A 25344-nucleotide genomic window follows, 5' to 3' on the forward strand; every position below is an offset into this window, starting at 1 on the left:
CTAAGTAGCCACAATGGCTGGTGCTGAGTCGATCTAAAGCCAGGCACCAGGAGCTTCTTCCAGGTCTCCCACGCATGTGCAGGGTCCCAAGGCTTTGGGGCTGTCCTCTGCTTTTCCAGGCCACAAGCAGGGAGCTGGATGGGAAGAAGAGCAGCTGAGGCAGGAACCAGCATGTGCAAGGCGAGGACTTTCTATCGTGCTGGGTCCATATTGAGGGATTATTTACCTACAAGCCATACATTTTTAGTGTAGTGGTCAATGATTCCCTTATCTGTGTAGTTGGCATAGCCACCACATGTTGAGGGACACATCTCCATCTGTTCTAAGCGTTACTTCATGACTCTTTGCAGCCACCAGTCATAACTACTACTACTACTGCCAGACTTTCTAGAAATGTATATAAACAGGATAAAGAAAAAGCAGGTGTGTGGCTTATGTCCGGTTTCTCATATTTTGCATAATGCCCTCGAGATGAATCCCAGTGTGCACACTGGCCATCTTTTCCTTCTTATTACCATAATAGTATTCTATATGGTTACCCACTCTTCAGTTGACAAATATCTGGATTGTCTCCAATTTAATTTCTTATAAAGAATAGTTATGAACATTCACATAATTCTTTTAAGATTTATTTTTATTGGAAAGTCAGATATACAGAGGAAAGATCTTCCATCCGATGATTCACTCCCCAAGTGACTGCAATGGCTGCAGCTGTGCTGATCTGAATACAGGAGCCAGGAGCTCTTCCAGGTCTACCACATGGGTGCAGGATCCCAAGGGTTTGGGCCATCCTTGACTGGTTTCCCAGGCCACAAGCAGGGCGCTGGATGGGAAGCAGGGCTGCTGGGATTAGAAGCAGTGTCCATATGGGATCCCAGTTTGTTCAAGGTGAGGACCTTAGCTGCTAGGCCACTGTGCTGGGCTCTCATATATAAATCTTAATGTGAACAAAAACTTTTATTTCCCATGGCTAAATTTTAAAGATCATAATTATGGGTTTTATGGTATTTATTTCTATAAATATTGCTTTCTGAAACTTTTGCTATAGTTGTTCCACATCTTCAACAACACTTAGTATTGTTAGTCTTTTTTTTTTTAAATCTTGTTATATAGCAGTATCTCAATGTAGCTGTAGTATTAATTAGCATTTCATTAGATCAGTTACCATATACAGAATGAGTTTCTTCATGTGTGTACTGGGCATTTATTTAGTTTGTGAAGTGTCTGTTCAAGACAGGGGAGGGAGTGGAGAGATTTGGACAGATACGATCCCCAAAAATATGAAGCAGAAGTACACAAGCTTTATCCTGTGCTGCTTGGTCAGGACTGCATGGGACCCATCATGGATGCTAACACGGGAGTCACCCTCGGAAAAGGGAGGAGATTCCCAGGGGACAGAACCAGAGAGGGGGCTTACACATCTGGTGACATGACATTGGGAGTACACCATGGGATCTCCGGTCAGAGAGCTTTGAAGGGCTGCAGGGGCAGTGGTTTAAAGCCTAGGATTCATCTGTTGCCAGTGCTGTGGTTTCATGGGGTATGCGAAGTTTTTGCATTACTTAAGATCATAAAGATTTCCTTGTTTTTTCTGCAATTTTTATAGGCTTTTTATTTATTTGGAAGAGAGATCTTTAGTTGCTGGTTCACTCCTCAAATGGCCACGATGGCTGTGCCAGTTGTCTCCTCTTGGTTTCCCACGTGGGTGCAGGGGTGCAAGCACTTGGACCATCCTATGTTCTCCCAGGCACATCAGCTGGAAGCTTGTGTGGAGTAGCCGGGACTCAAACCAGCACCTATGTGAGATGCTGGCATCCAGGCGGTGGCTTTACACAATATTCCACAACACAAAGCCATTCTTATAGCTTTAGTTCCTATGCTCAGATTCACAACCCATTTAACCTTTGACTGTGGTACGAGGCAAGGGTAAAAGGCTCATGTTTTTTGCATATGGATACTTGGTACCATTTGTGGAAGATTATCTTTTCTGACTTACCTTTGCATTTTAGTTTAAAATACCAAGATTAATATGCACGAATCGCTCACTGTTTTGTCTCGGTGTTTAGATACATAAGTGTGCAAGAATCATAGTCCTGATCACGTACATAGTTTTTTTTTTTTTTAAAGATTTATTCATTTTATTACAGCCAGATACACAGAGAGGAGGAGAGACAGAGAGGAAGATCTTCCATCCGAGGACTCACTCCCCAAGTGAGCCGCAACAGGCTGGTGTGCGCCGATCCAAAGCCGGGAACATGGAACCTCTTCCGGGTCTCCCACACGGGTGCAGTGTCCCAATGCATTGGGCCGTCCTCAACTGCTTTCCCAGGCCACAAGCAGGGAGCTGGATGGGAAGTGGAGCTGCCGGGATTAGAACCGGCGCCCATATGGGATCCCGGGGCTTTCAAGGCGAGGACTTTAGCCGCTAGGCCACGCCGCCGGGCCCAATCACGTACATAGTTTTAAAGTAAGTCGTAAAAGCCAGTCTTGTTCTTGTCTTGGCTTCTCTAGAGCCTGGCATTTCCATATGAATTTGTTCATCAACCTAAGTTTTAGGGGGAAAAAAGTATTCTGGTGTTTTGATTAGAATTGAAGTCTATAGATGAAGAAAGCTGCACTCTTTTTATTGATCTTCCATTCCATGGAGGTGGCATTACTCATTTCTTGATCTTTTCCTTAGCAGTATGCGATAGTTTCCGTGTACAGATCTTGCACGTCATATCTGTCATTAGTTACTTCATCTTCAATGGTGCTAGCTTCGCAGTTTCCTTAATTTCAACACACAACAGTTCATTGTTAGGATATGAGCATTTTTAAAGAATGTATTTGGAAGGTTGAGAGAGATCCTGTATCTGGTGGCTTACTCCTCAAATGGCCACACAGCCAGCACTGCACCAGAGCCAAAACCAAAAACCTGGAATTTCATTTTTCTTTTTCTCTAAGCCTATTTATTTCTTTCAGACTCAACCCCACCGCATTCATCTCCCACAGCTTTAAAGCCAGGGAGTGGAGGAAGGGAGGAAAGATGAGGATGGAGGAGGGGAGCAGAGAGAAGGGGCGATGAGGAAGGAGGAGGGGAGGGTCGGTGAGAATGAGGGGGACGAGGGAAGAGGAGAACACACTTAGAAGAAAAAGTCACGGAGGAAGGGGCTCTGAGAGTCGGGCGGGCTGAGTGGGACTAGAGAAAGCTCGAAGTGGGGGCAAAGAGGGACCCAAGAGAGGAGAGAAGACGGGTACAGAAAAAGTAGCAGGGAAAGGGCGAAAGAAGAGAAGGTGGTGAGGATAAGAGTGTGGAGGGCTAAGAACCAGAAGGACAAGGAGGCGACAGGGGGCTGCAGCACACGTAGAAAACTAGTCAAAGAAAGGGCACTGGGTGGATACTCGCTCTTGGGGTCTCCACTGCAACCCCGACGTGAAGAGAAACGCAGGAGGGGGTGGCAGAGCTGCAACTACCGTGGTACCCACAGGGGAGCTGGAACATGGGCTGAGCACAGCCGGGAGCCCAACTATCAGCATCTCAAGTAAGCGCACACCAGACGTGTCCCTCATGGCAATCGCTTTCTTGCCCATAGGTAACCATTCCAACATGTCTGACACATCTTTCTAAGCATTTTCCTGCTAAACATTCCTGTTTTGAGTTTGTACAAATGGTATTGTTATAGAATTGCTTACTCTTTTCATTAACCACCTTGAAAACATCCTGTCACTGGACAGATGGAGTACTGGCTTCTGATGCACAGTACCATAAATGCACTCACTCACTACATTTTATTGGATGCATTCTAGGTTGGATCTAAGCCTATGCCACCTGAAACAAATGTTCAGAAAGGTATGTGAAATTTCTTGAGGCCATTCTTCTAGCAGCAATTTAACGATGTAGATAAATTCTGCTAGACTGTTCTTCACAATGGCCTGAGCACTTTACATTCCCACTAGCAGTGTTTGAAGGTTTCTCTCTTGCCATCCCCACCAATGCTTGACACAATTTTTCTCATTATTTCTAAGTCTGCTGAATGTTAAAAGTGATTTATAATCTGAATTCCTCTAATAATTTGAGCAAATCCTCACACGCTATTAGTTTGTTAAGATTTCTTCTTCTACAAACTGCCTGTTTGTAACCTTGAAACATTTTTTTTCCACTGGGAGAGCTGGTTTTGTTTGTTTTTAGTTGGTGAGCCAAGCATTCCTTCTTTCTTGCTGATGGTATCTCCTTGGTAGATTCAGATCTTCCCATGGGGTCATCTATAATAAAACGTGAAAATGTCCCCCAGTTATTTGTTCAAGTCTTTTTCTTACTGCATAACAAATCACCCAAAACCTTAGAAGCTTAAAGTAAACTATTTTATTTTGTTCATAATTTTATGGGTCAGAAATTGGGAAGGGCTCCACTGGAGGGTTCACCTAATTTACTCAGCAACAAAGAGGGCACTCTGGGCTGGAGAACACATCCAAAGCAGCTTCTTCACTTACAAGTCTGCTTCTTGGTCTCTGACTTGGCAGCTCATCTTTCTAGGGCTTCCTCACCTGACTCTGGGTTTCTCACAATAATTTCAGCGTGACACATTTCTTACATAGTGGTTTACTTACAAGGGGCAGGAAGCAGAAGTTGTCCGGCTAGGTAAGAGCAAGCCCCAGAATCAGCATGTTATTATTATTCTACCACATTCCCTTGGTCAAACAGAGGCAGCACCTAGACTCAAAAGAATGAAGAGCTTCCACATTTTGATGACAGAGATGATAATGCTACATTACAGAAGAACACCACAAGCTGGGAGATAGTACTGTGGCCCTATCTGGAAAATATCACCCACTTTTTCTATGACCATTACTGTTTACTTTTTCTGCAGATTGTTAAATCATGCGTGTGCATATCCGTCTTTTTGTGTTGACTTATAAAAGCTGTATTACAGGCCCGGCGACATGGCCTAGCGGCTAAAAGTCCTCACCTTGAAAGCCCCGGGATCCCATATGGGCGCCGGTTCTAATCCCGGCAGCTCCACTTCCCATCCAGCTCCCTGCTTGTGGCCTGGGAAAGCAGTCGAGGACGGCCCAAAGCTTTGGGACCCTGCACCCGCTTGGGAGACCCGGAAGAGGTTCCTGGTCCCGGCTTCGGATTGGCGTGTACCGGCCCGTTGCGGCTCACTTGGGGAGTGAAACATCGGATGGAAGATCTTCCTCTCTGTATATCTGACTTTGTAATAAAATAAATAAATAAATCTTTAAAAAAAATAAAATAAAAGCTATATTACATATCGCAAATATTTTGTATTCATAAAAAAATTATCCAACTTCTATTTTTTTTTTTTGCAGACAGAAAAGTTTATTTGCAAAGGGACCAGGTGAGCAAGGAAGGGAGCGGGAAGGGAAAAGCACCTCCGGAAAGCCGGGAGGTGGGGTGCCTCTTTGAAAGGGGAGGGAGAGAGAGACACGAAAGGCTTGAGGAAGGGTCTTGGGAATTTAAGCCTTCCTTGACCCCTCCTTGCTGGGCGGGGAACCTACAGGTAAGATGTTCCCCATTGGTGGTCTCTTAATTAATTAGAAAATGGGGTGAGCAATGCTGGTGCCGCCCACCTGAAGGTGTGGCCAAGACCCCAGCAGGCCTGGATGGTCTCAGACCCACCTCTTGAAATCCCACACCCTACTTCTGTAGGGGTAAAGGGCGATGGATGTCTTCTGACTACTTCCTGCTGAGATTAGGCATCATTTGGGTAAGAGGCCCCTAGAGGTGTGGGATCCAGAGAGATGGTCCAGGTCATCCAAGTTGCCATGGCAGAAATTGGTCTGGTTGTCACACAAGTCTGCATGTTCAAGGCTACCTTGCCAACTTCTAATTTTAAAATATTTCCTCCTCAAGTAGAATACAGTAAGATTCCTTTTTTTTTAAACTATTGGTTCACTTTTAAATTTCTTTGGTTTGGATGGAAAAAAATAACCCTTTGTATCTTTAAATATTAAAATGATAATTTATAGAGTCTCATCTAAGAACAAGACACTTCATTGTATCAATTCTATCAGAAAATAATTATAAAAAACGGTAGAGGAATGTTTAAAATCATTAATCCCTCCATTCTAGTTTTAATAAAATGGACTCATCTTGCTCCTTACAAACTGAACATACCCTATATTAAAATAAAAATAGCCACTCTTTACAATTTCATTGAAAACATGATCCCTCAGGCCCGGCGACATGGCCTAGCGGCTAAAGTCCTCACCTTGAATGCCCCGGGATCCCATATGGGCGCCGGTTCTAATCCCGGCAGCTCCACTTCCCATCCAGCTCCCTGCTTGTGGCCTGGGAAAGCAGTTGAGGACGGCCCAAAGCTTTGGGACACTGCACCCACGTGGGAGACCCGGAAGAGGTTCCATGTTCCCGGCTTTGGATCGGCACAGCATCGCCCGTTGCTGCTCACTTGGGGAGTGAATCATCGGACGGAGGATCTTCCTCTCTGTCTCTCCTCCTCTCTGTATATCTGGCTGTAATAAAAATAAATCTTTAAAAAAAAAAAAAGAAAACATGATCCCTCCTACCAAAAAAATTACATTTTAAAAACAATTTAAATCCAGAAACATGATTTTACAGTTTAAAAAGTAAAGAAGGAAAGTGGTTTACAAATAATTTTTTAGACCAACAGACATGTAATAGCTAGAGCTTCTCTTCTATTAGGAACCTGAAGGAGTTTTTTTTATACACCTAATAAAATTTTCACAATATATATGAAGTGCTTTCCAAGTTCTTCCTAAAAGGGACAAAGCTATGCAGCTCTCTTCATTGTCTAAAGACCGTTAATAACAGAAAAGAAAATTACAGCAATGTGTATTCTTGAAACTTTTTGCAGTCCAAATTCTGGCACTTGGTGGTAAAGATTAAGAAAGTTACTAGTTCAATTTACCCAGAACAGAAATATAACATTCATAGCAGGTTATTATAAAAACATAATATGGCAAGGACATCTTATTAAAATCATGTCCTTATGATGAATATTTTAAATGAAAGTGGTTTTTAAAAGAAGAAGTTAATGATTTAAGGGGGAAAAGTACACAATAAGTACAAATTCCATTTAAAATCTGGAATCACACAAGCACACTTGAGGGGAAAGTTGAGAAAAAGAAATACAGAGGGCAGGAGACAAAGCAAAATATTCTCAAAGGCTGTTTTGAAGATTCAGATATAGAATCCTTTAAGTGGCAACATGTATGCATAGAATCTTTCCAATGGTTATGAGTAATCATTTAGTTCATATTCAAAAGTAGTAGTTGGGGTGCTCTCTCCTGCCCACAAAAATCATATGATAAATACTGATTTTAAAAGCAAACAAAGAAACAAACAAAAACAAAAACAAAACAGGGCCATAACTGGCATGGTGGCTCAACAGGCTAATCCTTGGGCGCAACAGAACAGCTCAATTGGCTAATCCTAGGGCTTGCAAGCCGGGATCCCGTATGGGCGCCGGTTCAAGTTCTGGCTGCTCCACTTCCCATCTAGCTCCCTGCTTATCGCCTCAGAAAGCAGCAGAGGATGCCACAAAACCTTGGGACTCTGTACCTGCATAAAAGATCCAAAGGAAGCTCCTGACTCCTGGTTTCAGATCAGATGAGCTCTGGCTGTTACGGGCATTTGGTGCGTGAACCAGAGGATTCCTCTCTGCCTCTCTCTGTAAATCTGCTTTTTAATAACAATAATACTAGTAAATAAATAAAACAGGCTAATCCTCCACCTCCAACTGCCAGCATCCCATTTGGACACCGTTCCTCTTCCAATCCAGCTTGCTGGAGTCCAGCTCCAGCTGAGTTCGGAGCTTGAGAAGGGTGTGGAATCGGCAATAAGAAAAGACACAGACACTGTCACTTGGTACCTTCTTGCAACAGCTCAACAAGAAGCTGTCCTTTTTATTTACTCAGACACGTCACAAGCCTCTGCACAATCGTTTCATTGTTCTATTTTTACTTCATCACTAAGTGGGTATGCACAGATGTTTCATTATTTTACTTTTTACTTCATGGTCAACAAGGTGCTCTTAAAGATAATTCTGTAAATTACTATAATCAGTTTTTTTAAAGCATTCATTCTTCAGTAGTGGCCATTGGGTGACAGCCAGGACTCCAAGGCCAAGGCACATGCAATTATTTGCTAATCAGTAATACATTCCTACTACATTTTATTTTCACGACTTATCTATCACTTAGTGGCAGAAATACATCAAAAGGGAAAAAAACCATAATGATCTAGGACAAAAAGTTTCAAACATTAAATCCCCCTACAACTGCAGACTTTACAACCTCATAAACAATCAAACAATAACCAAAAGTATATCTCTATGATGTTAATATAATCACCCTATAATTCCTCTAGTTAAAAAATTATAAAAGTGGCTAAAACAGCTATATTTTCAGTGCGCCAAAGAAACTGCAAAGACAGACTAGCCTTTGAGATAACAATAACTATATTTATTGCCACAGAAGTTTCAGCTCTCACTCCCATCACTTGCATTAATATTTAGGATATTTATCAAGCCCTTTCCCAGAAGGTGTGCTACACCTCTGGGCCAGATTTTGAGGCAATGGTTAAGCACCCAATAAGGTGTCTAGAAATGGCACGGGCTTAATTGTGCTCCTGTGTGTAAACTGTCAAAGGCCCACTCACCAAGACATTATCAGAAACATTAACTCTCAAGCTCTCATCGGTTGCAAAAACCACCTCACAGGGGTAAACAACAATGCCTCAATAGATTACAGAATTCTTAGTGGGGTGCTTGAGTGTCCATGCAGATGGGGGTGAGACTGTGTCAAGGTGGTCATAGAGACATCTGCAGGGCCCTGCCAAACAGCTGGAAGCTCCCCTGGGCCCTGCCAAACAGGGGAGCTGTTCTCTTCATACCTTCGTGTCATCCACACCTACTGCACGGACCCCAGCACCAGCTCCCTGCTAATGCACCTTGGAAAGCTGAGAAAGATGGCCCAGGTCCTTAAGTCCCCAGACCCATAGGGAGACCCAGATGAAGCTCCTGGCTTTAGATAGGCTCAGCTCCAGCTGTTGCTGCCATTTCTTTCTCTTTCCCTCGCTCTGTAACCTACCTTTCAAGTAATAAATAAATGTTAACAAAACAGGACCCAAGATAGCAGAGATAATACATTATGTCATAGAATACAAAAACAAAAAATAAAATTCAGCGCTCACAGGCATGAAAATGAAATACTCTCCCTTATTCTTTCAGAAACCTAATTAGCCTTCTAGTACTGTGAGAGGGTAGAAAGACACTCCATATTTAAGAGCATTCCAAATATACTGAACCACTAACAAGCACACACAGTACAAAAAAATGTTTTTCTCCCCAAATATAAATGAAAAATAAGGATCAAAGGCTGACTGGCTCATTTGTTGCCCTGTAAATGTAGTTTTAGTATATGCGAGTGTTTACAGATGCAAAAATGCTTTAATAAGACCTGCTTATTTCCAGCACTGGGACAGGTAGAAAAAGGAGAACCAGAGATTAGAAAGGAACTGAGTGATGGCTCCAAATGGATCTTCTTACTTACGCCCCTCTCCAGCCATCTCCAAATCTGGCTACATTCTAAAACCAAAACTTGAGCCCTTTTGTCATCTTCTAAACTCTATTTGGAAGTAAGTTTGAACACCAGAACAAAGGCTTTTGATTATAACACCCTTGGTCAAGAAAATTACTCTTGCCTGCTGTATCTCATTCAAGGAAGTTTCATCAAAACTTTCACCTTGCCAAATTTTACCACACAAACCTAAGTTCCAAATCAACAGCTGTCAACTTATCCACAAAATACAAGAGTGTTTCAAAAGTTCAGACAAAACATAAATTAAAACAAAAATAAATTAAACATTTACTTTTAGTGCAAACATATTCAAAACTCATGGATAGTTTTCTTCATCCATTTTCCATGACCTTTTTAAAGTCCCTGGTATGCATAGGCTCCAAAAATTTTTGCACCAAATAAACTTTTTAAACCTGCTTTCCATAAACATGTAAGCATCCTCTTATACACACAGCTCCAGAAATGATGTTCTTCAGAACACACAAGTGGACCTTATTATATTTCCTTTTCTGAAACAAATACTCATTGCCTTTATACATTACAAAAATAATGATAATAATATCACCAGCACTTTGGGCTAACAGAAATGGAAAACAAACACCCAAGAAAGGCCTGGGAGATTAAACGCCAGAATCTGTGAGCACAAGACATCCTTTATTTTGTTGAGAGATGTGTTTACTTACAAATATCCAGAAAGGCCGTGCACACAGGCAGGTTAAGTTTATCCACAAATTTAATTCAAGGCAGTGCCACCGTACTCCTGCAGCTCCTCCAAAACACCTTCTTATGAACACTTACTCTGCTTAAGTCAGCCTGGCCACCAAAAACTTAGTACATATCTTACAAAACAAGTTATATTGCGTTTGTGGTTAGTTTTGAATGGAAAAAAAAAAAGCAAGCAAGCAAGAAAGAAATCTTCCAATTCTAGCCCTCTAGGTACAAATAGGATTACATTTGATTCCTAAAATACAAAAACCAATTCGCCAAAGAGTAACAAGTGTAGACGGGATGGATCATCTGAAAAATGAATTTCCCGCTCTCGGAAATGGCAAACTCCCACCACAGTCAGTGCAGAAGGGCGTTCTTTAGGTACTCTCACTAGCGAGTCAGCAACACGGGGCCATCCAGCTCTAACCTGCGGCCCCCTTAACAGTAACACACACACACCCCTGCCAGCGCTGCTCCTGTTCCTATCAATTACTACAACCCCAGCCCAGACAGCAGGGCGTCCAGGAACAACTCCATCATCACAACGCAGCCATAAAAAAGTGCACAACCTATGAAAGCGGTCCTGCATATTAACACAACAGTTCTTACCCTTGAAAATACCGAGAGAAAAAAATAAGAGTTTTCCAAACACCCTGTTTCTCACACATCAGGTGTGTCATGCCCCAAAACTAAGACTAAAACTAAGACTTAGAAGCTGATCTACAAAAACATCCATGGCACAGTATTTCAACTCCCCTGTTTCAATCAAACCCCAATGAAAACAATCAATTTGACTAGACCCTTCTTGTGGAGGAAAACAAAAAAAAAGATGATAAGAATTAACATCTGAGAAACGGCTTCTCATGATTAGCCAGGCCCTAAAAGTTGCAAAGACAACGCGGACACCCTGGAAATCGGACAGATCTCCTGGAGCACCGACATGGGCAGGTGCCGGCTGGGATGGCCGGGTCAGACGGGTCACGTCGGCCAGGCTGGCCTGGACGCACCTGGCCGCCCCGTGTCCCCAGACACCCTCCCACCCGCACCTGCATGGTAACACACCCAGAGAGCACGCACGATCAAAGCTCAGAGGCCGCCACTCGCAGACCAACTGACTCTGGGAGGCAAAATCAAGGCCAGACAGCCCAAAGCCAGCTTGCCCACAGAAGCCCCACACCTCGACTAGGACGAGGGCACCTGGCAGCCCTGCACCTTGCTTTTCCACTGTTGTCCAACACACCTCTCTACTAACAAGTGCCACACAACGCTCTGCTGCCGGTGCCCAAGGACTCGGGGACACACACCGAGCTCACCCCAGAGAGTCCCACCAGGCAGAAGCCACCCGCAGGGGCCCGTCCGCGGGGGCAAAGCAGGGCAAAGCCCCTCGGGCGCGGGAGACACACACTCCGGAGCGGCCAGGTGCCCGGGACGGTCCCGCACACACCCGCACACACTGCAGCGTCCTGCCCCGCGTTCCACGAGACCCGCGGCCCCGTGGACAGAACCGCGCGTTCTCAGACCGGAGGAGGGTGCAGGACACAACACACAGCACACCCCCGGCGCCCAGGTGCCGGCCGCCCGGACCCCACAGAGGCAGAAGGCCACACGGCCGCCGTCCGGTGCCCCGGACCCCCTCAGACTGTCCGGAGCCGCCAGAGGCCCCAAAGCCCAAACACTGCAGATCCCCACGTTCACCAGCCAGAGTGCGCTCCCTCCTCCCACCACACGACTAACAGCCCCCCGACCACCTGTAGGGGTTGTGGGCGGCCTTCTAACGGCACAGAGAAGCCCCCAAACCCTCCAGAAGGCAGAAACCGCCAGCTCCCTGGCTCGGCGGCGGCCATCGCTGCAACAGGACGTTCTTTTACGACATCTCCCACAATGCCCGCGGCCTACAACTCCCAGAATGCACCGGGAGCCGCCGCGCTTAACCCTTTCGGAGCGCCGGGGCAGGAGAGCCCCGCTTCTGCTCCCTTCCACACCCCTCCCCCACCACCAAACTGTTGCGCTTACTTTCACCTTGACAACCCGAAACTAACTTGGGGCGTTCTCTGAAGTTCTTAGACTGATGCCTTCTCCCCAGCTCCCTTTACACACTGACCACCTCAGCTGCCCAGAATATTACCCCGACACAGAACTGTGTGCGCATCTCCACAGAACTCCCACAGCGTCCAATATCGAACTTTTAAGGGCCACACTGGGCTTCAGTTCATCTGCCCTTTGGCCTTTCTAATTTTCCAGCGTTTTTCTAAATTATTATTGCCCAGAGAGACTGTACTTAACACTAGGGATTTAAAAAGCTGATTTCTAAGTTTGCAGAAGCAACATGCAAGACTGCCCCACACCTGCCACAATGCCTACTATTTTCTCATTTTATAAGACGAATTTCCTTACATATACCGACAAAAAAAAAATCCAAGCAATTACAAATACACCCTATTAGAAAAGAAATTGACAATAGGCAACACATCTTTTCATTTCCGAGTTTTGTTTTTTTTTTTCAAGAGGAAGCCCTGTTGTGGCAGTCTGCTTTCTCTTTCTCTGAATGGATAATCGGAAACAGCATCAATCGCTCTTTTATTCCCTTCTGATTTTTTAAATACCAATGAACAACAAGTGAAGAAATATCTGAATAAATAATTGGGAAGAAAAAAGCTAAGCGTGCATTCTTTCAGGAAACTGCACAAACATATTTTTACGCATGAATGAATTCCTTCCAAGTCTCTCATTTTAATTAAAACTAGGAATTTCAAAATGCATTTCTTTTACACACTCTTGCCTCATTTCCATAAAGATTAACAACCACATTTAGAGATAACTGTATAATCAATAAAAACTAATTGTCCAGATCTGCACACACACAGACGGTTACAGACCCAGTCCTGTAGCTGACTCAGAGACAAAATAGTTGTTAGGTATTTGATGGGTGCACTGAAACAACAATTAGAACTCTCCCAAATTCCCTGCCATTTTTCTCGAACCCAAATGTAAAATCAAATCTACCCGATGTTTGATTTTTTCCACCAAAAACATTTTACTGTTTGAAAGAGCACTCAAACTAGCTCACGAATTCCCAATCACGCACTCAGATATCCTAACACAAAAAAAGCAAAACCTTGTTGGAAAGATACCATTTTCCAAAAATGAAATTCTATCCAATTCTATGTTAAATGTGTCCCTTAATATTACATTTGGCCCAATAGTAAAATTTTCATCACGCAAAATACATTGAGAAATTACTGCTCCATCATTTATTTTTTTCATTCCTGTACAAGATATACTTGCACAAAGATTTAGGGCAAATAGTATAAATCAAAACTTAAAAAATTTATAAACACATATACTTTTGGAATTTTAGTTCATTATGCTATTTTGAATTCTATATTTTACTGATTTTCACTTAACACTTTAATTAGTATCCAGGTAGGCAGGAAAAGTTGTATTTTTTTTTCTCTCTATTTTTAAATAGCTGCCAGGCCACAGAAATGCAATGCGTATTTGATATTATACTCTCCTGATGTCAAAATACATGATGATTCATAAGGAACACTTAAAAGCAAGTCAGAAATGAAACTGCATTCATATGTTCATTCTCTGCTTCCAACTCCCTTCTCAGTGCGCTGAGATGATAGTTACCATGATTAAGTTAGCAATTTTAAAAAATTAACTATCAGAATACAAGATTTAAGATTTGACATAACAGGTTTTATGCAAAATTGCATTAGAAATAATTTTAGAATTCTGCAATGTTACTATAATCTTTCTTTTAAAAATAACAGAACTTACTATATCCTGATTAGGTAATTTAAGTAAGTCTTACTTTCTATATGTTTCATAATAATACAAATAACTTATATAAGGAAAAAAATTCATCTAGAAAAGAATTCTTCAAATTCGTACCAAAACTCTGGTATTTTTCTCTCAAAATTTTCAGATTCTGCTTTATTACATCAATTTTAATGTATATATATTTTAAAATCAAACTCTGTGCTAAGATTTTTTTAAATATTCACGAGTAACTATATTAAGCTATTTAAACACAGGAGAAGTCTTGTATGTTTTTGAAAATATACATATTTACATGCACATGGATAAAAGAAAGACATTGCAATCTATTTCATTTTCAAAATGAGTTACGAGTGGCACATTTATGACACATGTAGCTATACTTTTAGTTTCTTTTATCCTTTATTTCTATGGGTTACTTCACAGCATCTTAAGATGTTTACTAAGACATTTTAATGGCATTTTTAGTGTATCCACTTTAAAATTTCAATTTTTCATATATGGAACTTATCATTTTGAGAAAAATAAAGTGTGGTAATAGAATTATAGCCAAAATAGAATGAGTTGTTAATATTAACATATGCTTTAAAAGTCAGTCTGCCTTTTCTTTTTTATATTACCAATAAAACATTATTACTGAAAAACTAAAAACAGGTCACACACAAAGTTCTACAAGTTCTTGTTGGATTGAGCAAATTATTTAAATTTACATTCTGATCCTTAAAAATAATATTTTCCCAGCATGTGTGTAAATTCCAGAGTTTAGGTTTCTTCGTTATTACTATCCAAATCTTAATTAACTTTAATTCACTGGCCTGGTTTTGAAGCTATCAAAATAACAAAAACAGTCTATTTTTTGTTATCACCTTGGTTTACATTTGTGTTTAGGAATATTATCAGTGTCTAACAAAATCTCTTGCTTCTGATTTTGCTAAATATTCTTAAAATCAGAAACATGACTTTTAATTCTGTTATGTCCTAAGTACTTCAAAAGATGGGTCATGGGAATCCTATCATGTCAATCTATGAAAAAGTGCAAAAACAAGGGTCTAACTTGACTTATCAATACATTGATCTTTTTAAATGAACATTTTGAATTTGTTTCATTTAATTTAAAAACCCTGCATTCTGTCTTCTCCATAATATTTTAGAGCAGTTAGATGAGCAATGTGTAAGCCTGTATGACTTCCTGCCTCTAACTGACATCTCTACTTTCAACCAATGCACAAGTAACACAAGACATGTCCTTACCGAAGAAGAAATGTCCCACCTGTAAAGTTATCTCTGAGGTTCTTCAGAAGATGAAACCGTTGGTATTTTGCTATTGAAACAAACAAACAAACAAACAGTTATATTATCATGATCACTTCTATTCTGAAAAATCACAGTGGCATTCTAGGGATATGCATTGTCTGGGCACTAGTTTTAGATAGCAAGATGTAAATAGAATTTAATTAATGCTGCTGATTAAAAAGTCCCATTTTAAATTTTATCATGGTATTGTCACCAGATACTGGTTCCTTATTTCCTTGATTGTTTAGCATCTTATTCTGCTACTTACATATTTTGGGCGCTTTATTTATGCCTCAACAATTTTAAAATTCTCTCAGGAAGTTTAAATCATTAGCTATTCTTATCTGCCTGAAGATGTTTTCTAATATATAACAATGCCTGTTTAACAGCTAATGCAGTATATCAAAAAATGTGAGGAAAAGAAGGACTGCTAAAAAAATTTCTAAATTTCTAAAGGTCTTTCTCATTTTCAATCAATTTTCCCAAAGAGACATATTTAAAATATTACATCCTTTTGTATGTATATTACTACTGATATGTACTCTAAGCTGGAGTATGATTGCAGCTAAATTAAAAAAAATAATTATCTTCTCTCCGTTTTTCTATCTATAACTTTCCATCTCAATGCAGATTTATATTAATTAACTCACAGACTTTCTTGCTACAGAAAAATTATTTTCTGCTTAGAAAACTATCAGATTCCTGTTTTGTGTTTTTGTTTCCTAAGTTCGACTATTTCTAAATCTAATGGGGAAAAATACGTATTACACTATCTCTCCCCCAAATTTCTTTGACCAGAAAAAGAAAATGCTTTCTTCTGTGTGATTCCACAATATCTCACTTAACTTGTATTCATTATTTTATTTTATTTTCAGACGCACACACAGAGAAGAGATCCTATCAGCAAGTTTACTTCCAAAATGCTAGAACAGAGTTAGTCAAACCTAGAACGTAAGAACTCTACCTAGGTCTCCCACGGGGTGACAAGAACCCCATGACTTGAGCCATATTCTAGCTCCCAAGACCTGAGTTAGCATAAAAGCACTGGTCAGGAACCAGAGCCTGGTTGCGACTCAGGCACTATGATTAGCCAGCGTCTTAAACCTCTAGGTAGAAGAAACCTGTCCCTTCCCCTTAGCTTTTGGATGCTTTTAGACAAACCTAGGAGATTTGCCTGAGATCCCACTTCCCTATGTTTGCTTTTGTATTTTGACACGCAATCGCCGACTGGCTAGGGTTGCCTCTCCCTAGTCCAGACAAAGCCCATGTTCCCATTCCACTACAGGCGACGGACCTCCAGTCTAGACTTTTCTTGTTCTTCACCGGGGCATCCCACACATGAACAAAGTTGGAGCACACAGGTGAGTTAGATCCACGGCAAAAAATGCAACCAGACGTGCGCACTTCTCACATCGCTGCAGTACCTAGCTCAGACCTGACCTTGATGCTTCTTTGAACAAACAGAACCTGTAAAATCCATTCAGGAGGCCTCGCCAGCTTTCTCTCCTGTACCTCTCTCTTGGTGGTCACTGACTTTGTAACTCTTCCCCTCAGCCCAAGGACATGACTCTTGTGGCACAAACAATTTTGCAAATTCACAGCTGAGTTTCTTTCTAAAGGTGGAAGAGTTGGCCACTCACAGGCCCCATCAGAAGTCGCATGACCTAACACTTCATTGGGAATAAAAATTTGAGTTCTGTTTCTCATATCACCTGTTCCTGAGGAACGGAAGATTAGCCTGGAAACTATACGGTGCCTCTAACTCTGCATCTCTAGCTTCATCTCATCACTCTGCAGAAACAGCAGACCCTAATGGGAGACGGAGTCAAAAGGCAAGAAGAAGAAAACAATGGCATTTATGCCTCATGGCCCCCTTGTGCCCCGCAGCCTCTATTCCAGCAATACAGGTGGGCGGAACTCCTAGCCTAGGTTGGGGGTACACCGTGGAGTGGCCACATTATCACCAATCCTTTACAACACAGCCGAGAGCAATAAAGTGTGAAACAAGTGTGGTGTTTTTTGGTTTTTAATAATGAAAAAAAAAAGCCAAACTAAAGCCCTCTTTCTGAAATTCTTACCAACGAGGTAGGTAAAAGCTTTTCATCAGGAATAGCACAGATGGGTTCAAGGGCCACAATCTATCTTTGCACGAGCCCCAGTGCCCTGGACTTGTTTCTCTCCTTACCACCAGACAGACCTGGGATGTAGGCTTGCAAGCGAGTCCTCCTCCAGTGACCCAGTGCTATTGTCACTGAGGGGGTGGGGGGGTACCATCACAGTGGGACGTCTTTAAATCCTTCAGAAAGACTCCCAGCATCCCAGCCCAGTATGGGCGGGCGGGGCGGTGGAATGTAAAGGAAACTCAACCAAGCATTTTCAGTGATTTCAGAGGATCCTGCCCCTCCTCTGCTCAGAACTACAAGCCGAATTAAACGGACTCATTAGTTCCTATTGAGATGCTCTGTTATTTGAAACAATGCACTAAGCATAAACTCAGTTAAAAGTGATTATTTAAAAAGCTCAGATATATTCATGCTAAACAGTAACAGATTAACATACACCGCGTGCTAGGTCCAACACCAGCTGCAAATGGAGTCTCCATTTACTAGAATTGTCAGTGCTGCCAAATTCTCCCCCAAACTTCCTTTCCCTTTAAGGAAAGCAAGTTCCTAGAAATAACAAAGTATGAGTTTTCACTAACGTTTAAGCATTAACTGAAAATTCAGTCTAAGTCTGTGCCACAAAAGATCAGATTTTACACCTCTCTCCTCCCCTCACCCCTTCTTTTTTCCCTCCCTCTTCGAATTAATTTGGGAAACTTCACTACCTCCCTTCCTCTGGTTTCCTAGCTGCACATCACTGGGAAATGGAAAGCACTCTAACTTCCTTCTATCCTGGCTTGAAATCCCTGCTTAAACCACAGACTTTCCTGGTTTTGCTGTTTGACAATAGTGGCCAAATCTTGCCAAACTCTTTCCTGATGAAAACGTAAAATGTAAAATGAGAGGGTTGTACTAGACCATCTCCAAGGTCTCATTTAGCTCCCATGTTCTATATGCGTCTATGCTGATCCAGAAAGAAACTGGAGTGTCTCCATGGCAGCACCCACACTTGGACCTCATTCCTGGATGTACTAATGCATTTTCTCTGGGTCTGCCTGCCCGCCCCCATCCCTATAGCCACAGAGCAGCAGAGCCCTCGCTGGAAATCTACAACCCCCAGAACCCTGTCAACCCAGAACTCAACCAGAGACCCCCTTTAAGTGCACAGAAGAAAGGTCGCTGGGCCAGTTTTGCTTGTCACATGCTGGCCTTCCCAGCTACGAGAACTTTTACATATTTCATTTTTTTTCCTGGGCCATATTAATTAAGCTTCACAACCTTTCATGCAACCTGAAACAGAACACACCTGGCCGGCCAACAGACATTATGAATCCGTGAACTTTTTTCTGAATTAGGATTTGACACTCATTTTTTTTGGGGGGGGGAGGAAGAGGGAACACGAATAATCTATTCTTAACTCTGCTTCTTCAATTGAATTGATTATTTCTTCTAAAAAATTGTTGTGTGTCCATGATGAAATCAACATCAACTTTTCCACAGAAACCGTCACTGCCACCTGTATGGTTTTCTGACCCAGCTGACCTGTTATCACTATCCTAACACAGTCCTTCAGAAAAGCAAGATTGTCTACACATGCAGCCACTACTGTGCACATCCTTATCCTCATCAGCTGTAACTCCCACAGGTGACAGATGCTGCTTTAGGCACGGCACACTTAATCCTAACAACCTTACAAAGAAGAATCCTTCAATGTTATATATATATAGAATTATATATATATGATATATTTTTTTGAAAGGCATGAGAGAGACAGAGACAGGGGCCACGACAAGGCCAAGTCAAACCAGGAGCCCAGGATTCAGTATGGGTCTCCCATGTAAGTGACATTGGCCCAGCTGCTGACAGCATCAGCTGCTGCCTCCCCAGGGATGCTGAGAGAGAAAGCTAGAATCAGGAGCAGAGCCAGGATGGAACCCAGGAACTTCTGGGCCGTCCGAGCAACAGTTTAACCTGTGACGCGCCTACCTCAGTGCAGATCCCATCACCCTAATTTTACAGATGAGCAAATTGAGGCAAGCAAAGGTTAAGCTATTTGTCCAAGATATCCAACTTTGAATACCACAGTTTTTGGATGCAAAGTTTACAGCTCTAAATACCATAACACTCCACCTTGCAAACCAAATGATTTGCATGGATCCCGACATCTCTACAATCGTCTGATTAGTTAGCATTTCAGCACTTCAGAATATCTAGTCTCCTAATTGATGAATTAGGCATACTATAGAGTTGCTTTTAGCAATAAAGAAATGTAATAGAAGGTGCATAAAACAGTGCCTATCACAGAGTAAAAGATTTGAAGAAATGTCAGCAATTATTATTTAATGGAACTTCTTTTTTTTTTTTTATTTTTTTTAAGGCCACTGTGGATCTGATAATGGAACTTCTTAATCTGCAATTGAAGACAGACGTCAGTAATGAGAGAAACAAACAAACACAGGACTGGAACCAGAAGTATACACCTTGCTGCTTTTTGAAAATATCATTTATTAAGGCAAGGCAGTGGTAACTTCAGGCACACTTAAATTTTTAAGACATCCTTTGTTTCTTAGCCCAGGTTTGACTTATTTAATTTTACTATTTCTTCTGCAACTGAAAGAATTTGCTAAAAGGCAAATTCAAGAATCGAGCATCACAGGTTTGCTTGCTCCTTCCTAGCACAGACTTGTTTTGTTTCCAATAAACCAAAAGTTCCCCCAGTTTTGGAAGAGTAAGCTTGCCAATGGCTTTAGATGTGTTTAAAAAAAAAATCACCTCTGCATTGGGCATACATTTGAAATCTTTTCAAATGGTAACTTTTTATGTGGGGAAATCTATTTCCCACCAGAGACCTCCGGCTTCAGAATGAGCCCATTTTACACTTACTAACTGGAAAAGAAGCAGGTGCTTTGGAAGAAAGTTCTCCTTTCCTATACAAACTATAGTGAGGCTTGCCAAGGTGGTGCAGCTACTCCTTGCACACTTACTATGGCAGGTCTGGGCTTGCTACCGCAGACAGCAAAGACGCCAAGAACCTAAAATCAACACTCTTGAAACTGAACAGCAGAATTGTAACAAAAATTATATACGTTCTTCCTGCTCCCTCATGGCAATAAACACACACACACACACACACACACACACACACATTTTTGTGATTAAACACTAACCTAACCTATCAGAGGCACTGCATTTCTTGGGGAGAACACAGCTATGGTAGGACTAACTGGTTTTAAAAAAACTTCAATCTGGTAATCGCAAAGATGATCAAAAGCAAATCATTTGGGCATACTTTTTATTTCATAATTTATTCACTGCCAACTGACTTTCTGTGAGGTAGTCCCATGAAGCTGGCTACTCAAATTTCCTTCTCAAGAAACCAAGGGCCCTCAAAAGGTCCCCAAAGTTTTCATGAGGCCATCTTTAAGGGGGCTCTCCCTTAACCCCTGAATCAGAACCCCAACTATCAGCACTTAACTCAGATTAACAAAAATGATTTCTCTTTCAAAAAATTTTAAATTTAACTTACTCATTTGAAAGATAGAAAGAGTTAGATGGAGAGAGAGAGACAGAGAGATTTCATTTGTTGGTTCTTTCCCCCCAACTGACTGTAGCAGGCAGAGTGAAATCAAGCAGTAGCCAGGAGACAGGAACTCATCCAGGTCTCCTACACAGGAAACAGGGAGCTGGTACCTTGGCCATCACCTAGTGCCTCCCAGGGTGTGCACCTCTCGGCCATCACCTCCCAGGGTGTGCATCAGTAGGAAGTTAGAAGAGCTAACAGAATTCAGGGTACTTGAACCCATGCCCTTGGCTATGAGACCATCTAAGGCACAAAGTCAAACACTTGCACTGAAATCAATCAACCAATTGATCGGTCAATCAATCTATCTAAACCAATCAATATTTCTTTCTCTCTTTTTCTTCCTATTTGTTATATCTACTGTGCTTTTACTGCATTTTAAAAAAACTATAATTTTTTTTCTTACAGAATTTCCACTATGTATTCATTTATGTTCTACTGATTTTACTCTAAGAATATTCTAGAGTTCCAACTCAGAATAGGGTTTGCCTATCAGTCCAAAGACACTTGAAATACATGCTCCCCTCTAGTGCATACACATTGTATCTCAATACCGTTTTATTTTAATACATGTGGAATTTTAACATTAAAATGTTGAATCCTAAGGGGTTAAATATTGTATATTATGTAAATTCTCAAGCAAAGAAAAGTAGGAAAAGTATAACAACCAGCTATGCATAGTTCATCTAGGTTTAATAGTGATTAACATTTTGTCATATGTACTTCATTATTTTTTTTTTCTTTGCTAAAATATCTAAAAGGGAATTACACACATCACAGCATTTTACTCCTGAGTAGTTCATTTTGCACATCTAAAAATCAAGAAGTTTCCCCCTATTTAACCACAATACCATGACCACACCTACCAAATTAACAGTTCTTTGAAATCCAAACCATGTTCTCATTTTACTGCTATGTTCACACCTACAAAATTGACAGCAGTTCTTTCAAACCCCTGACCATATTCCAATTTTTGACTTGGAATATGATGCCTTGAAAATATCCCTAAGTCTCTATTCTGCCATCCCCAATGGTACAAACACGTTCTTCAATGGCAGCTGGATCTGTAGGAGCTGCTTCCAACCCATTCTGCCAAGGCACTGATGCCCTTGTAGAGCTGCCTTGATTTTCTGCTGGATCACCATGCCACTCTAGCCCTCATGCCACTTAAAATCAAGCACTGATGAGAACTAAATGAAAGATCCTGTAGAAATCCAAATAATTTCCTTCACTAATCAGTGAGCACTGGGGAACAAAGGTGGTGGAAAGGGGGGATCATAAAATCTTAACATACTCACAAAGTGGAAAAAGGGACTGTTTTAACTAACAACTCAGTATGTTTCTGTATGATCCACTCCATGTGCAATGCCAAGTTGGTGATGGTCTCCAAAGTCAGGCCTGTTTGGCTCAAAGAAAACAAACTTCTGCTTTCATGGACTAGTTAATTCAGTAAAAACAGGTGACTGTAGTCCATGGGAGACAAACAGCCAGTTGAAGAATAAAGAACTTCTAGAGAGGGGAGGACTAGATAATGTCCTGACATGAATTTTAAGCCGGAATCAGTCCTGGAAACCAGGGAGACCCTTGTCCTTTTGTGGCAATCAGAATAACGAAAACAGATAACTTGACCAAGGTTATCTTTTTAATTCCACCTACAGACTCTGGTGTTGCTGCTGCTCTTTGTTCATGAAGAAATGCAAAGGTCTCTTATATGGCTAGGAGGCTCTCAAAAATGTATGCAAACAAAGGAATATGGTCAAGGATTTGAAAGCTACTCTCCCATGCCATTTGGAAACATTACTTGGAAATGCCAAACAACATTCTTCCTCAATCTTTATCTTGGATCAATCCCTTCTCCCAGAAACACCAGGACCATCCTAAAACAGTGTGCTGTTCTGTTACTTTTAAATTGTGATTTTATTGATTTACATATGACTGAGCTAAAACCAAGTATTTATATTTTCTACTAAAATAAAAAATAAAAAGATAGAAGATATAAGAAAAAAGATAGATACCTCCTTTTCCATTATAACCAAAGAATATTATATTAAAGTCTTCTTTGAAAACAAGGGAGCAATAATAAAAGTAGAAAGTAGAGATTATTTGCCGACAGTATGAGAACTGAGTGAGGCTAGCTCATCAATTCCTAGACATATGACCTCTACCTCCAATCAATCTCATTGTTAAAAATTTCTGACATACTCAGATTCTTATTTACAAAAATCTGAGTGCAAATGTTTACTTTCTATATATTGTGATGTATCATAATAACAAGTACGTAGAATCAAAGCAAGCTACTTCTAGATTGGAGCCAGACAACAGCACTAAGAGACTAGACTCCCAAGACAGTCCTCAGGAATTTTCTTTTGTCACCGAGAACTTTCCAGAGAGATCCATGAAGCAACTTCCTTTTTCCACTGATACGAATGAAGCTTTCAAGCAAGAAAAATGGCAACTATGCAAAGAGTGAGGAGGAGCTGTGAAGGTGCTACGCTCAGGAAAGCACTGTCTAGAGTCACCACCTCAACGTCGGAAGGACGGGCAGGCTCTGCGCATGCTTGCTCTACCGCGCATGCGTAGGGACTCCTGCCAGTTGTCACTCAATGGAATGTCACAGAAACACCCTCAAAACAAACGTACAGACACACACTTGTGAAAAGTTGCAGTGGCTCACATGAAAGTAAAATTTTCTCTGCAAAAATCTTTTTGAAAATCTAAACAGCGCCCAAACACATTTTAAAAATCGTATCAATATGAAGAGAACAGATTTCATGTATTTTATAGATGCAATTTTAAGAAGATAACCATACTTCCTTCCCTTCTTCAATATCCTTGCCTTATTTTCTTTTTTTCACCCTTTAATATTTGCAAGAAAGGTTTCCTTTAAAATGAAATTGACAGGGTCTGGCGTGGTGGCCTAGCAGCTGAAGTCCTTGCCTTGAACGCCCTGAAATCCCAAATGGGTGCCAGTTCTAATCCCGGCGACCCCACTTCCCTTTCAGCTTCCTGCTTGTGGCCTGGGAAAGCAGTAGAGTACGGCCCAAAGCCTTGGAACCCTGCACCCGCGTGGGAGACCTGGAGGAAGCTCCTGGCTCCTGGCTTTGGATCGGCGCAGCATTGGCTGCTGCAGTCAATTGGGAAGTGAATCATTGGATGGAAGATCTTCCTCTCTGTCTCTCCTCCTCTCTGCACATCTGATTTCCCAATAAAATAAATAAATAGATCTTTTAAAAAATGAAATTGACAGTGATTGCGTCACTGCACCTCTTATATGCCTCCCATTGTTCAAGGAACACCCCCAGTTCATTGAGCGCCTATGTGTTGATCATCTCTCCGTTCCCTGGGTAGTAATCACACAACTATCTCTGAATCTTCTCCACTGTCCAACCCAGCTGAGGTCCTGAGAGGAAGGAGGAGAAGGGAATGAGGAGAACTGTGGCAACAAGAGGTGGGAGGCCTATCCACTACAGAGTCAAACCACAAGTAGGAAAAAATATCAGATCCCACAGAGACAGCCCTAAGTCAGATACCAATCCATATTGTTTTAGCAAGTAGCAGCACAGTGCCTTTGGGTTACAGCAGCGAAAGACTGAATACAGAACCATTATTACAATGAACAAAATGAGGAAAGAGGTGATAGACAGAAAATAGACAGATAGATAGATAGACATATGATAAAAGTTCTTGTTTACCCAGGCTTCTCATATGGAATCATACATTAATAGTTAGAAGGAACCCAGTTGGTGCCTGTTAGAATTGACTATGCTGTGACAAAGAAGCTGCCCAAAGGGATTTTGAGGGGGAAATGTTTTCACTATTTCTTACTAACTTGGAGCTCTCTTATTAAATTAAATCCTTTTAAAGGGACTCCTGATGTGTGGGCATTGTGGTGCAGTAGTTTAAGCCTGCTTGGGACTGCTGTGTCCCGTTTTGGAGAAGCTTGGATCAATCATTCTGTTTCCCATCCATGTGTCTGCTGATGTTCATGTTGGGAGGCAGGTGCTCAGGTCCCTGACACACAGGACACCTGATCAGCCCTGGAGGTGCAGGCATTAAGCAAGGAACCAGTAGAGGAGACTCTCTCCCCTCCTCTCCCTTTCAAATGAAAACAAAAAGTTTTAAGAAATGCCTGAAATCCTATATTTTCTTCTCAACCTTTATTTGTCCAAAATACCTTACGGATTTTTTATTCTGGCCAAACTAGCCAATATGTTTTCTAACTGTATCAACTTTCGTTTTCTTTGTAGTCTAAATTATATGTCTAAATATCTAAGAGCTTCAACTTTTGAAAGACAAAATTACATTTTTCTTAAA

The 25344-nt window shown here is 41.4% G+C and overlaps 1 long non-coding RNA gene across 1 annotated transcript in view; it reads right to left on the reverse strand.

The window, feature by feature from the left end:
* The window catches only part of LOC131480173 (uncharacterized), a 99381-nt gene that overhangs the window by 11259 nt on the left and 62778 nt on the right, over nucleotides 1-25344 (reverse strand). The window contains exon 3 of the long non-coding RNA XR_009245293.1: nucleotides 15326-15376. This is a non-coding gene — a long non-coding RNA (uncharacterized LOC131480173). The remainder of the gene's footprint in view (nucleotides 1-15325; nucleotides 15377-25344) is intronic.

Source organism: Ochotona princeps, chromosome 4 (assembly GCF_030435755.1).
Source record: "Ochotona princeps isolate mOchPri1 chromosome 4, mOchPri1.hap1, whole genome shotgun sequence".
In the NCBI taxonomy this organism is placed as follows: Eukaryota; Metazoa; Chordata; class Mammalia; order Lagomorpha; family Ochotonidae; genus Ochotona; species Ochotona princeps.